Genomic DNA, 12,537 nt, shown 5'->3' with positions numbered 1-12,537 from the left:
ATCAAAGGACAGCCGTAGTCTTCATGGGCGCGCGTGCCGGTCACGTGGAGCATGGCGGCTTAGTTCCCCCGTAACAGTAGCCCCCCACTTCCGAGCCTGGAACCAGAAGGGGAACGGGTGAAGGGAGTGATGCTTCAAGATTGCCGCCATCCCTCGGAGAGGCGCGCGCGCTTCGAGCTTTCCGCCTTCTTTATGGCGTATGGCGGTTGTTGCTGACCTGGCAGTCTGAGGATTTCGGCGGACATCCTTCCTTAATGGTGTCGATTCGCTTTTGGGGCGCGAGCGACCCTTCGGCGGCCAGACGTCCTCTGGCGTCATCGAGGCATCACCCGCCTTTCCACCTATTTAACCGGGGGCCCTCCCCCGTCCGTCTTCCTCTTCACAGACATTTTCGAGTTTCCCCTTTGCGCTGCCGTTGTTGCCATCGGACTGTTCGCTTGCTTCTCCTTTGACGCTCTCGGAGCCGTTCTTCCTTCTCTTCCGGTGAGTTACTCCATTCTTCTACTTAGGGCTCTTCGTACTTTCTCCTTTTGTACTAGTGTACCCCAGTCGTCCCGGCCTTTCCCCCCTTCTTGTCCCCGTCCTGACCGTAGGTTTATTGGCCATTAGGGATGGGCGAAGTGAGAGCAGACCACATTAAGTCGGAGCTGGTCGCCGAAGACTTAGACAAACTCGTGGCTCGGTACCACCTTCCCGAGGCCTGCAACGTTACGCTCCCGGGGCCTGAGGAGAGGATGTCCCATCCTCCTCCAGGGAAGATCGCCATCAATGAGGGCATTCTCCAGGCCGGGTTCCGCTTTCCCCCTTCGGACTTAGTCGTGCAGGTACTCCGGGGTTTAAGAGTTGCGCCGACGCAGCTGGTGCCGAACTCGTGGCGTGCCCTGACGGTCTTCCAGGTTCTCTGCCGCATGCACGAGATTCCCGCCACTCTGAATGTTTTTTGGGAGTTCTACAGCCTGAGTGGCCACCCCCAGGACAAAGGGTGGTGGTGCTTTGCGGCGCGGCGAGGGTGCGGCCTCGTCAAAGAGGCTCCTTCCTCCATTCACGGCTGGAAGGAGCGTTTCTTCTTCATCGATGTAGATCCCTCTTGGGAAATCAGGGCGACCTGGGAGACGCCGATGAAGTCCCCGATCGGCCTATCGAGACTGTCGAGGGAGGAATCCGATGGCTTGGCCGCCTTGAAGGGGTTGGTTGCCGAGGGCCAGCTCCCCCCGGTGGCCCGCCTTATTTCCGAGGATACCTTGGTGAATGTCGGTCTGAGCTCGGTCCCCACCGACCGTGAGCCCGCTACCATTTCTTTTTTGACTCTTTTCTCCTCTTTCGTCTCGTTCTTTCCTTCGGTTTCTCAGCCCTCGACCATCTCGTTCTTGTTACAGAGATTGACGACGTCATGCGGTCGGACAAGGGACCGGCTGTTGGTAGGTCGTCCCTACTGGAAGCGGTCCGGAGGAGGAAACGAGCTCCTCCGAGCGGGGCCCCGCCGGCGAAGAAGTCCCGCAAGGAGGTGCCTCCGACGCCGACCGACGAGTCCGGGCCCACCGATCAGGGAGACGCCGTGGGCACGGACCGGCAGCTGATGCTGTATCAGCCCTCCGGTGGTGAGACTGCCGCTATTCCGGAGGTATCATCCGAGCCCGCTCAAGACGGACGGGTCGGACGTGATCGGTCCCCGGCCCGGCCTTCGACTCAGCCGGCTCCTGATGATTCAAGGAGGGACGCGCCGAGGCCCCGGCCGAGCGGGGCCCTATCAATTCCTGGAGTGACCCCCGCCCCGAGCACAATCAGCAGGACTCTTCCCCAGGCGATGGATAAGGGTAAGGCTGCAGAACCACCATCCGGCTCCGGGGAGAAATCGGGGTCGGCCTTCACTACCGATGGCGCCTGAAGCCTCATCGAAACAGTGCTGCTGGAGAAGGACCGTCGGCGGGTCCGGGAGTTGGGGGTCTCTGACGTCGGGGCTGCCAGCTGCGTCTGTCTCATGTCGGTGAGTGTTCTTCTGGCCGCTTTTCACCATTTATTAGCTCTGTTGTTCTCCGCCTGACGCCCTCACTTTTCCTATCTCTTAGCTCGCCCAGTACATGATCCGTCTAGAGGAGTGCTACAAGGAACAGGCGGGGCTTCTGGCGAAGGCCGAGGACCGACTGAAAGCAGTGGAAGAGGGAGGCCAGGCTGTGGCGGGCAGGACGACCGGGGACCTCGAGGCGAGGCTCCGGGAGGCCGAAGAGCGGGCACTCGGCTTCGCCGCCCTCGAGAAGCAACTGTTGGAAGCTCGGGAGCAACTCAAAGTCGCCTCGGGCCTCGAAAGCAGGGTTAAGAAGGCGGAGGAACAAGCTGAAAAGCAGTCCCGGAAGGTCGCGGACTATCGAGAGAGGTGGGAGAAGGCTCAGTGGTCTGCCGACAGCGCCCGCAACCGAACCCGGTCTCTTGAAGCCAAACTGGGCGAATTGGAGTCAGCCTTGGAGAGGTCCCGCGCGAACGACCAAGAGCTCCGTTCGCGCCTGGAGGAAGCTGAAGCCGCTCGCACTGCTGCCGAGGCGAAGCATAAGGAGGCTCAGGCTAATCTGCTGAGGGTCTCCTCCGAGGCTGAAGACCGGATTGTGGCGAAGGTCTTGGAGGCTAAGGCTCAGATTACGGAGCGAGCAGAGGCGGTGCTGGCCGAGAAGAGTGCGGAGATCGGGCGCCAGGCGGTACAGGCTTATCGTCAGTCCGCCGAGTTCACCCGTGATATGTCGGAGGCGGTACGGGCCTATCGTCAGTCTGACGAGTTCATCCGTGACGCGTCGGACGCGGGGTCCGAATCCTTCATCTTAGGCTTCGAGGAGGGCCTGGCAAGGGTGTCGGCTAAGTACCCCGAAGTTGACCTGAGTGGGATTTCCCTTCTCGACTCCTCTCCGGCGCCATCGCCTGCTGATTCTCCTACCGCCTCCCTACCCCCTGCGGACGAGCCCGACGCTCCCGACCCGGGGGTTCCTCCAAGCTGACCTCTTGTACCTTTCGTTGTCCTCTTTTTTTTGTATGTCGGCGTTTTGCCAAATTGTATGGGCCTTGGCCCTGAAACAATGAAAATTAATACAAGTCGAATGTTTCTTCATCTCGCTTTCGTCCTCCTCTTTTTTTTTTTTTCTTTTTAACTCTTGGCAGCGTCTTGCCGACTCCTAACTCTCGAAGTTCTTCCGGCCCTAAGCCAGGCATCTGAGGGTTAGGCCTCAGGAAATTCTTCCGGCGCTAAGCCAGGCATCCGAGGGTTAGGCCTCAGGAAATTCTTCCGGCACTAAGCCAGGCATCCGAGGGTTAGGCCTCAGGAAATTCTTCCGGCGCTAAGCCAGGCATCCGAGGGTTAGGCCTCAGGAAATTCTTCCGGCGCTAAGCCAGGCATCCGAGGGTTAGGCCTCAGGAAATTCTTCCGGCGCTAAGCCAGGCATCCGAGGGTTAGGCCTCAGGAAATTCTTCCGGCACTAAGCCAGGCATCCGAGGGTTAGGCCTCAGGAAATTCTTCCGGCACTAAGCCAGGCATCCGAGGGTTAGGCCTCAGGAAATTCTTCCGACATTAAGCCAGGCATCCGAGGGTTAGGCCTCAGGAAATTCTTCCGGCACTAAGCCAGGCATCCGAGGGTTAGGCCTCAGGAAATTCCGCTCGTCGGTCGGCCAAGGCTGGCGCAAGCCGAGGCGACCGGTCGGGGCTTCAGGCTAGTCTGGTCCCGAGATGGTCATCGGGTTAGCCTGGCATCCGAGGGCCGAGCCTCGGGAGATTCCGCTCGTTGGTCGGCCAAGGCTGGCGCAAGCCGAGGCGACCGGTCGGGGCTTCAGGCTAGTCTGCTCCCGGGATGATCATCGGGTTAGCCTGGCATCCGAGGGCCGAGCCTCGGAAGATTCCGCTCGTTGGTCGGCCAAGGCTGGCGCAAGCCGAGGCGACCGGTCGGGGCTTCAGGCTAGTCTGGTCCCGGGATGGTCATCGGGTTAGCCTGGCATCCGAGGGCCGAGCCTCGGGAGATTCCGCTCGTTGGTCGGCCAAGGCTGGCGCAAGCCAAGGCGACCGGTCGGGGCTTCAGGCTAGTCTGCTCCCGGGATGATCATCGGGTTAGCCTGGCATCTGAGGGTTGTCAGGCCTCAGGAAATTCCGCTCGTTGGTCGGCCAAGGCTGGCGCAAGCTGAGGCGACCGGTCGGGGCTTCAGGCTAGTCTGCTCCCGGGGTGATCATCGTGTTAGCCTGGCATCCGAGGGCCGAGCCTCGGGAGATTCTGCTCGTTGGTCGGCCAAGGCTGGCGCAAGCCGAGGCGACCGGTCGGGGCTTCAGGCTAGTCTGCTCCCGGGATGATCATCGGGTTAGCCTGGCATCTGAGGGTTGTCAGGCCTCAGGAAATTCCGCTCGTTGGTCGGCCAAGGCTGGCGCAAGCCGAGGCGACCGGTCGGGGCTTCAGGCTAGTCTGCTCCCGGGATGATCATCGGGTTAGCCTGGCATCCGAGGGCCGAGCCTCGGGAGATTCCGCTCGTTGGTCGGCCAAGGCTGGCGCAAGCCGAGGCGACCGGTCGGGGCTTCAGGCTAGTCTGCTCCCGGGATGATCATTGGGTTAGCCTGGCATCCGAGGGCCGAGCCTCGGGAGATTCCGCTCGTTGGTCGGCCAAGGCGACCGGTCGGGGCTTCAGGCTAGTCTGCTCCCGGGATGATCATCGGGTTAGCCTGGCATCCGAGGGCCGTGCCTCGGGAAATTCCGCTCGTTGGCCATGCGCCTGTCGCTTGCAGCCCGACGGGGTTTCTCCGTGGCCAGCTGCGATCGTGTTTCTCCTCTTCTCCAAGCGTTGCCTGGGGAACACCAGAAGGGCATTAAACGCTAATTGATGCGTTACCTGGAAAATCGGATCGCCAGTTGCTGCTTGCGAGGAGTGTCAGTTAAGCGGCCGCGATGCGCGCGTTCTTCGAGGCGGATGCGGCCTGGGCGCGGGCGGAGATACGTGGACCTAGGGGTACAGGGCACCCGGAGTGTCCTGCACAAAAAATGCGATTAAGGAGAATGACGCTTAGGAAATCGCGGAAAGATACGCCTTGAGAGCCGGATCGGCTCCGGATTCAATGCGCCCGCATTTATTGGAGCCACCCGTATCGGAACGACCGGGGGGCCGCAGTTTGGCTATAAATATAGGTGCAAGTGCGATGGAGCCTGCCAAGCCGGAGCTGTTCAAGTTGCCATGGATCGTGGACCTTCTCTCTGGCGCATGGCTGAGAGACTCCTGCCGAAGGAACGGGAGGCGCGCCCCTCGCGACTTCAGCCAACTAGCCGTTTCATCTGGGATCAGCAAGGAGGGTCTCCCCGGCGGAACTCCGCTCTAGGCGTTTCATCCGGGATCACATCTCCCCTCCTTGAAGTTCAGCCTCCCGATTGAGCTCTGCACCAGACGCCTGATCCGGGACCGCGCCTCCATATGCTCTTCCCCCTCGTATTCCTTCTCTCCCCTAACACTGGGGAGGACCGGAATATCCCTTGGAGGTGGCGTTCCTCTGGAGGCAGCGGGAGCTTCGTCGGCGGCGGCTCCTCATCCTCTTCGTGGGGCGTGGATGGCGCCTCCGGTTGGAGGCAGTGTGGACTTCTCCTTCGTCCACTTCTTCTTCATCCGCGCCGGCTCTTCGTCTCTTTCGTGAGACGCCGATGGCGCCTCCGGTTGGAAGCACCCACTTCCGACGGGATTGCAACCGCTTCAGATGGAGGTTTCGGGATCCCAGATCTTCAGCTCCTCGGAGTCTCCACCTCTTCTTTACTTTCCTTACACCCTAATTCCCCCCTGAGAATTCCTTGTAATCACATGAGCACGCCGTTGTAATCAGAAATTATTGAAATGCAAAACGTTATACATTTTTGAACTGTCTTTCTGGCATCGTCGTTCTACTGGTAATACATCCGCAGGTTAGCGGAATTCCAGCTCCTTAGAATTTCTCGACCATCTAGGGCCTCCAACTGGTAGGAGCCAGGTCGGTTTACCCAGCGAACCTTATATGGGCCTTCCCAATTTGGCGCTAGCTTCCCCTATCCACAAGAACACGCCTTACATCATAGTTCGCCATAGTGAGGGAGATCACCATGGCATCATCATGGGGGGTCTGAACCCCCTTTACATCCTCATCACAAAAGGTGACTACATTTCCGACCTGCTGCCTCTTCGCGACGGCCACCCCTGATGCTTCCACTGAGCCCCCTGCGTTTCTCACGGGCCGAGAGCAGCCCCCAGTGATGGTGTGGATTACGCCCGCGACGGGTCGATTCTGCTCCCGAGGCTCCTGAGGGGCCGGGTCGGCCGGACGCGGGTCTGCGGGGGGACGTCGGTCGTTTACATATCGACCGAGACGCCCTCGGCGGATGAGAGCCTCGATCTCGTCCCGAAGCTGGAAGCAGTCTTCGGTGTCGTGGCCGTGGTCTCGGTGGTACTCACAGTACGCCCGAGAGGGCCTCCTCCCAGGGATTTTCTTCATCTGCCTCGGGACCGGGAGGTTCTCCCGCCCCTTGACCTCCATAAGGATCTGGGCCCGGGGGGCCAGGAGTGGGGTGTACCGGTTGAAGCGTCGGTGCGGAGAACGAGGGCGTGGGGCACCGTGGTTCCTCACCGGTGACGGGCTTCTGCGCCGATGTTGAGGCGTCGGGCTCCTCCTCTGGGGTGCCTCTTTTCGCCTTTTCTTCCCGAGCTTTAAAGGGGCCTCGGCGGCCTCCTTGTTTCGGTGGGCGGCTGCCTCCTCGGCGTCTGCATACTGGTTCGCCCGAGACAACAGCTCCTGGAAGCTCCGCGGCAGGCGTTTGTCCAGGGAGAAGGTGAGTCTGCCCTTCCGGAAGCCACGCTTCAGGGCTGAGAGAGCCACCTCCTGGCTCAGGTTCCGGACCTCCAATGTAGCCTTGTTGAAGCGGGTAAGGTAATCCCGCAGGCTTTCTCCCTCGTTTTGCCGGACATCAAAGAGGGAGTCGGAAACCAATCGCCGCCGGCTACTGACGGCGAAATGGCTGATGAAGAGGCGAGTGAACTGGTCAAAGGACTGGATAGAGTCAGCCTCCAGGCCGGCGAACCACGCCCTGGCTGGGCCACGGAGGGTCGCCGGGAAGGCCTTGTAGAGGAGGGGATCTGATGCTCCATGGAGGAGCATAAGAGTTCTGAAACTCTCCACGTGATCCCGCGGGTCCGCCGCCCCGTCATAGGGCTCGATCGCCGGCATTTTGAATCCCGGCGGATTTGGGGTCCGCAGGATCCTCGAGGCAAGCGCCGGTTGGGAGGAGATCTCCAAGTCGGCGAAGAGATCTTTGGAGTGGCCCTTCAGGACCTGGAGTTGTCTGTGGAGATCGTCCACCCGCCGGTCCAGGGAGCGCGACCGGTGGGTGGGAGACAAGGAGCGGTGCGAGGGGGACCGACTGGAGTGCGGGCCCCTCGAGGACTGGGGGGTCGGAGAACGCGCCCGGGTCCGCCTCTCGTACCCCGCGCAGCTTCGATGAGAAGGTCCTGGCAGAATGGACCGTGCTCGAGAACCTTCCTCGCGCCGGCGCTCCTCCCCATGGGAGAGGAAGGAGCGCGGGTTGAGGTAGACAGGTGAGCGCTCGGGGGGCAGCGGCTCCTGGGCCCGCTGTGGCGCTCGAGACATCACACCCTGTAGGTTCTGCACTACCTCCGCGAGGGTGCGAACCTGCTGGGCTAACTGGTCGAACTGAGCGGCTTCGACCATCTGAATGGGGGGTGGAATGGTGGAGTGTTGCTGAGAATGTGTTGGAGACGCAGCGGCCTCCCGGCCGGAGGCGCGAGAGGCCCCGCGACCGGAGGCATTGGAAGCTCCACGACCACCTCGCCGTGCCATTACGATCGCTCTGAGATCAGTGCCCTTCCTCTAGCGCCAACTGTTGCTGGTGGTCCAAACCGAGAACGATTGACACAGCGGTGTGAACGGGGTTCCGTCTGAGTTGTCTTAGTTGGTGTTGGTTACGCTCCACCTTCCACCGGAAAACCTGTAAGCAAGCCTCGCACCACCACTGGGGTAGTGGGGGCCCTCCGACGATCAAGTCAGAGGAGATTGGAGGAGGAGGAGAGATGATAATAGCAAGCAAGAGAGTGCTCTGGAAGATATTGCTTACCCCCCCTTCTCCCCCCAGCCGCATATATACCTGGCTGGGGGGTCTCTCAGGGGGGTTTGTCATCGTGGGGCGCGATGGAGTGGCCACTGACATGGCCGTTACAGGGCGTCGTGGAGCAGCGCTGGGTACGGCCATGACAGGGCGTAGTGGAGTTCCGCTTTGTACGGCTGATACAGGAGATCGTGGAACAGCATCGGATACAGCCGTTGCAGGGAGTAGTGGAGCAGGAGGCCTCGGCGTGCCTCTGGGAAGCAGCCTGTCGTTATCAAGAGATCTCCGACTCGGGGTCGGAGTGCTGGATCAGGGGGCAGCCGACTCGGGGTCGGGCTGCGGTGCTGAGGATATCCGACTTGGGGTCGGATTGCTAGATTAAGGGGCAGCCGACTCGGGGTCGGGCTGCGAAGCCGAAGATGTCCGACTCGGGGTCGGATTGCTGGATCAAAGGACAGCCGTAGTCTTCATGGGCGCGCGTGCCGGTCACGTGGAGCATGGCGGCTTAGTTCCCCCGTAACAAAGGCTTATATAATTCCAAATGAAAGGGGGAGCTTTAACTCCGAAATTTAATGTTTCACTCCCTTCAAACTTGGATAAATTAAATTATCAGACATTTGAATTCATTTATGGATTTTACTTCATTGTTTTATGAGCAATTCATTTTACATATACTCAAAGTTTTGTCATCATCAAAAAGGGGGAGATTGTGGAGTGATTGATTAAAACCCCATTTGATTTTGATGAGCTCAAAGCAATTGAGTATATCTTGTGATTACTAATGAATTCAATTGAGTGTTTCAGTGAAAATCCTGTCCAAGTGTTTCTAGACTTGGTTCATAGTATTTTGGATAAGTTAAGAAGTCTGCATGAACCAATGTCTGAGACTCGAGTCGACTCCCGAGTATCACGAGTCGACTCCAAGCGTATCAAGGTCACTGGCACGAGCTCGAGTCGACTCCTGATCAGTACGAGTCGACTCCGACTGAAAACAGACAGAAGGACAGAAGAGCAGTTTTTCAGGTCTGAGATTCGAGTCGACTCCAGTGGAACGCGAGTCGACTCCCAGCGGTACACACAGAAAAAGTCAGAGAGCGTTTTATGGACTCTGAGATTCGAGTCGACTCCAGTGGAACGCGAGTCGACTCCCAGCGGTACACAAAGAAAAAGTCAGAGAGCGTTTTATGGACTCTGAGATTCGAGTCGACTCCCGCAGTACGCGAGTCGACTCCGAGACTGTGCGACCATCGACAGACAGAAGACCATGTTACTACCTCTGAGATTCGAGTCGACTCCCAGACAGCTCGAGTCGACTCCAAGACAAGCTTCACGTCAAAAGGCAGAAGACCAACTTTCGGAAACTGAGAGCCGAGTCGACTCCAAGGAAGTTCGAGTCGACTCCAAGACTGGATGAGCCAAAAGACAGAGAATCGGAAGTTCGGGCTCTGAGATTCGAGTCGACTCCCAGGACAGTCGAGTCGACTCGAGTGGACAAAATTCAAATTTGGATCCACGGACTACAGAGGATGAGCCGACTCCAAAATTGCCAGGTCAGCGCCAGAAGTTGGCGAGTCGACTCCGGGTCAAGACGAGTCGACTCCCAGTCAAGACGACTACTTTAATTCAAACTGGGAACAGTTGCCGAGTCGACTCCGGAAAAGCTCGAGTCGACTCCTGCTACAGCCGAGTCGACTCCTGATCGCGCGAGTCGACTCCAACCCACCAACGGTCACATTGTCAGGCTGCGCAGAGTGTGCAGAACGGCCAGAAAAAGCAGAGTAACGGCTAGTTTCCGTGGGGGTTGGCTTAAATAGCCACAGAAGACTGTAGCAAGGTAGAGAACACACATTCCACTCCTAGCATTCAAGTCTTCAAGCTCTCTAAGTGCTCTTCAACGAGAAAAAGGGAAGATCTGCATTTACTGCTCCACCAACATCTTCCCAGCATTCAAAGCTTCCTCCTCCTGCTTTCAAGTCGATCACTCTTTCAAGAGGAGACCGGAGTTCCAGAAGCCACACCTCTTCACCATCTTAAAAGCGTTTGAGGGCTTCTAACTCCTTTACGATTATATTGTTTTAAATCTGCTTTTTGAGAAGCTATTTTCTGTTTTCTTCTATCTCGTGTATTTACTTGATTCAATCGGGGGATTGAATCAAGGGGATTAAGGTTGGTTGGTGAGCCGGTTTAAAACCAACGAGTGTAAGGGTTTGATTGTGATCCTGGAAAAACAATCGGAGTGGTTCTAGTCGGTGAGCCTGGGAAAACCGACCGAGTTCGTTGTGAGCTCGTAAAACAACAAGTTCGGTTGTGAGCTTGCAAAACAACCGGCTGTAATCCAAGGGGGTTATAGTGAAATTCCCAAGTGAGACTTGGGGAGTGGACGTAGGAGCAAGGGTTAGCTCCGAACCACTATAAAACTTTGTGTTTGTAGTGCATTGTCTCTCATCTTCTTCCCCACACATTACTCACAGCACTTAGCTTTAATTAAATAACTGGCTATAGTATTTAGTTAATCATCCACAAAGTTTTAATTAGCTAAGTTAATTTAAAAATCCAATTCACCCCCCCTCTTGGGTTGTCTATCTGGGCAACAAAAAGGGAGAAGAAGCAGCGCCGACGTCTTCTTCCTCTTCCTTCTTCTTTCTCCCAAAGCAGTCAAGGAGATGATTGATAGAGAGAGAAAATCAGCCATCAAGAGAAGATCTTTGCAAGGGAGCTAGCACCCTAATGAGATCAAAGCTCTTCGAGCGATCTACCTCGTATGAATATCTGTAGATGCCGGACGATTGTGCGGCTTCAAGCGAACCGAATCATCAATCATCGGATAGCGGTGAAGATCTACCTGCTTAAAAGTAAAGATAGGATGTTTACAATTCTGAATTCTAATATCTGAAATTAATCAAATTAGTAATTTTAATCTTTTCTTAAGATTTCATAATTTTTTGAGTTAGAGAACTCAGAATTTTTTTGAAATCTACGTTTTCTAAGACGTTCATGAGATGAACGACCCTGCGCGTGTCTTTCCACTGCGATCGACGCAACGCGTGCTGGGGTAACCCGACACCAAAACTAGAGGTGTGTTTTATATTGGAGGATTAGTTACATGGAGACGACAATATGGGCTCTTTATGAAATACCCATTTAGTATAACCCTTTAGAAAATCATTACACACTAAATATTCTTCAACAGTTTTTAGAGTGAGAGAAGAATAATTTACACATTTTCGATATGGACATAAAATCTTTTCATTCATATTTGATTTCTCAAAAGCAAATTTAATAAAATTCTAAACTCCATTCAAATATTCTTTGCTGGATCTCGACTTGTTTAACCAACTTTTTCCATTATATTAGAATAATGATTGAATTGCAACTCATCTACAAAAGATAAATAAAATTGACACTAAGTGAAAAGTTGTCTGAAGCAATCTAGCAAAATCAACATATATAGAAAAAGTAAAACCAATATAGCAAAATGCTAATATAGGATGGTTTAGGGCTTTTTAATATTATTTTTCATTTTTTTAAACAGGTGTTGGACCTTTATCACATTTTTTGTTCTTTTTGCTTCTCTCCCTCCATATGTTGAGGAAAGATTTACAAGATATGTCTCATGTTTAGCTTTCCTATTTTGCTCAATGTCATATGCCATGTTGATGGGAATAGAGGGGCAATAAGTGCTAGAAAGAAACTCTATCTTAGGTTGAACTCACATTGAGGATAAATTAGGATAAGAATCACATGTATAATTTCACATATATGAAGATGCCTATGATCACTAATCAAGAACTTTGGCCAGATGGATCCAATACAACAGTCATGTTTGGCACCTCCAAATGTGGAGAACTAAAAGGCCTTCTAGTAGGGAGTTTAGCAATATTAGGACATCTCAATACATTATGTCAAGTTTCAATACATTATTTCAATATAAATGTGTCTTGGTATTAATATATTCAAGCTGACAGACTCAACTCTGATTCACAAGGGTGAATTAATTATGCTAGCTAGCAAGAAAATAAATTTCTTTTTGACCGCTCTGGAGAAGCATATTTGAGGACATTTCCATCCCAAACATCTCCACACCATCTCTAAACTTGCCTCTGCACCATAAATATTTAATAGTAAATCCTATCATAATCTCTTGCTCTCTAAATAAATCTTTGTTGAATTGGAGAATAAAATAGTTTTTATTTTACATGGGAGTTGCACCTTCTGTTCTTACACCCTAGAAATTTTACCAAACTCTCCTACGTGTCTCCAACCCTTGCATAGCTAATTTTTCTAAAATTAGAGATAGATGATCAAGTCATGGGTGGTTAAACTTCATGATGCCTCTACTTTTCACAAAATAGATAAACTAAAAGTAAGAACGTTAGGCCCACAAGAAACCAATAGCTTAGGTTTGAACCTTAATCGAAGGCCCGGTGACTTGGTGGAAATTTGCCCGTCCTTA

The sequence above is a fragment of the Phoenix dactylifera genome, unplaced genomic scaffold (assembly GCF_009389715.1).
Source record: "Phoenix dactylifera cultivar Barhee BC4 unplaced genomic scaffold, palm_55x_up_171113_PBpolish2nd_filt_p 000162F, whole genome shotgun sequence".
In the NCBI taxonomy this organism is placed as follows: Eukaryota; Viridiplantae; Streptophyta; class Magnoliopsida; order Arecales; family Arecaceae; genus Phoenix; species Phoenix dactylifera.
This window is presented reverse-complemented; position numbering follows the sequence as displayed.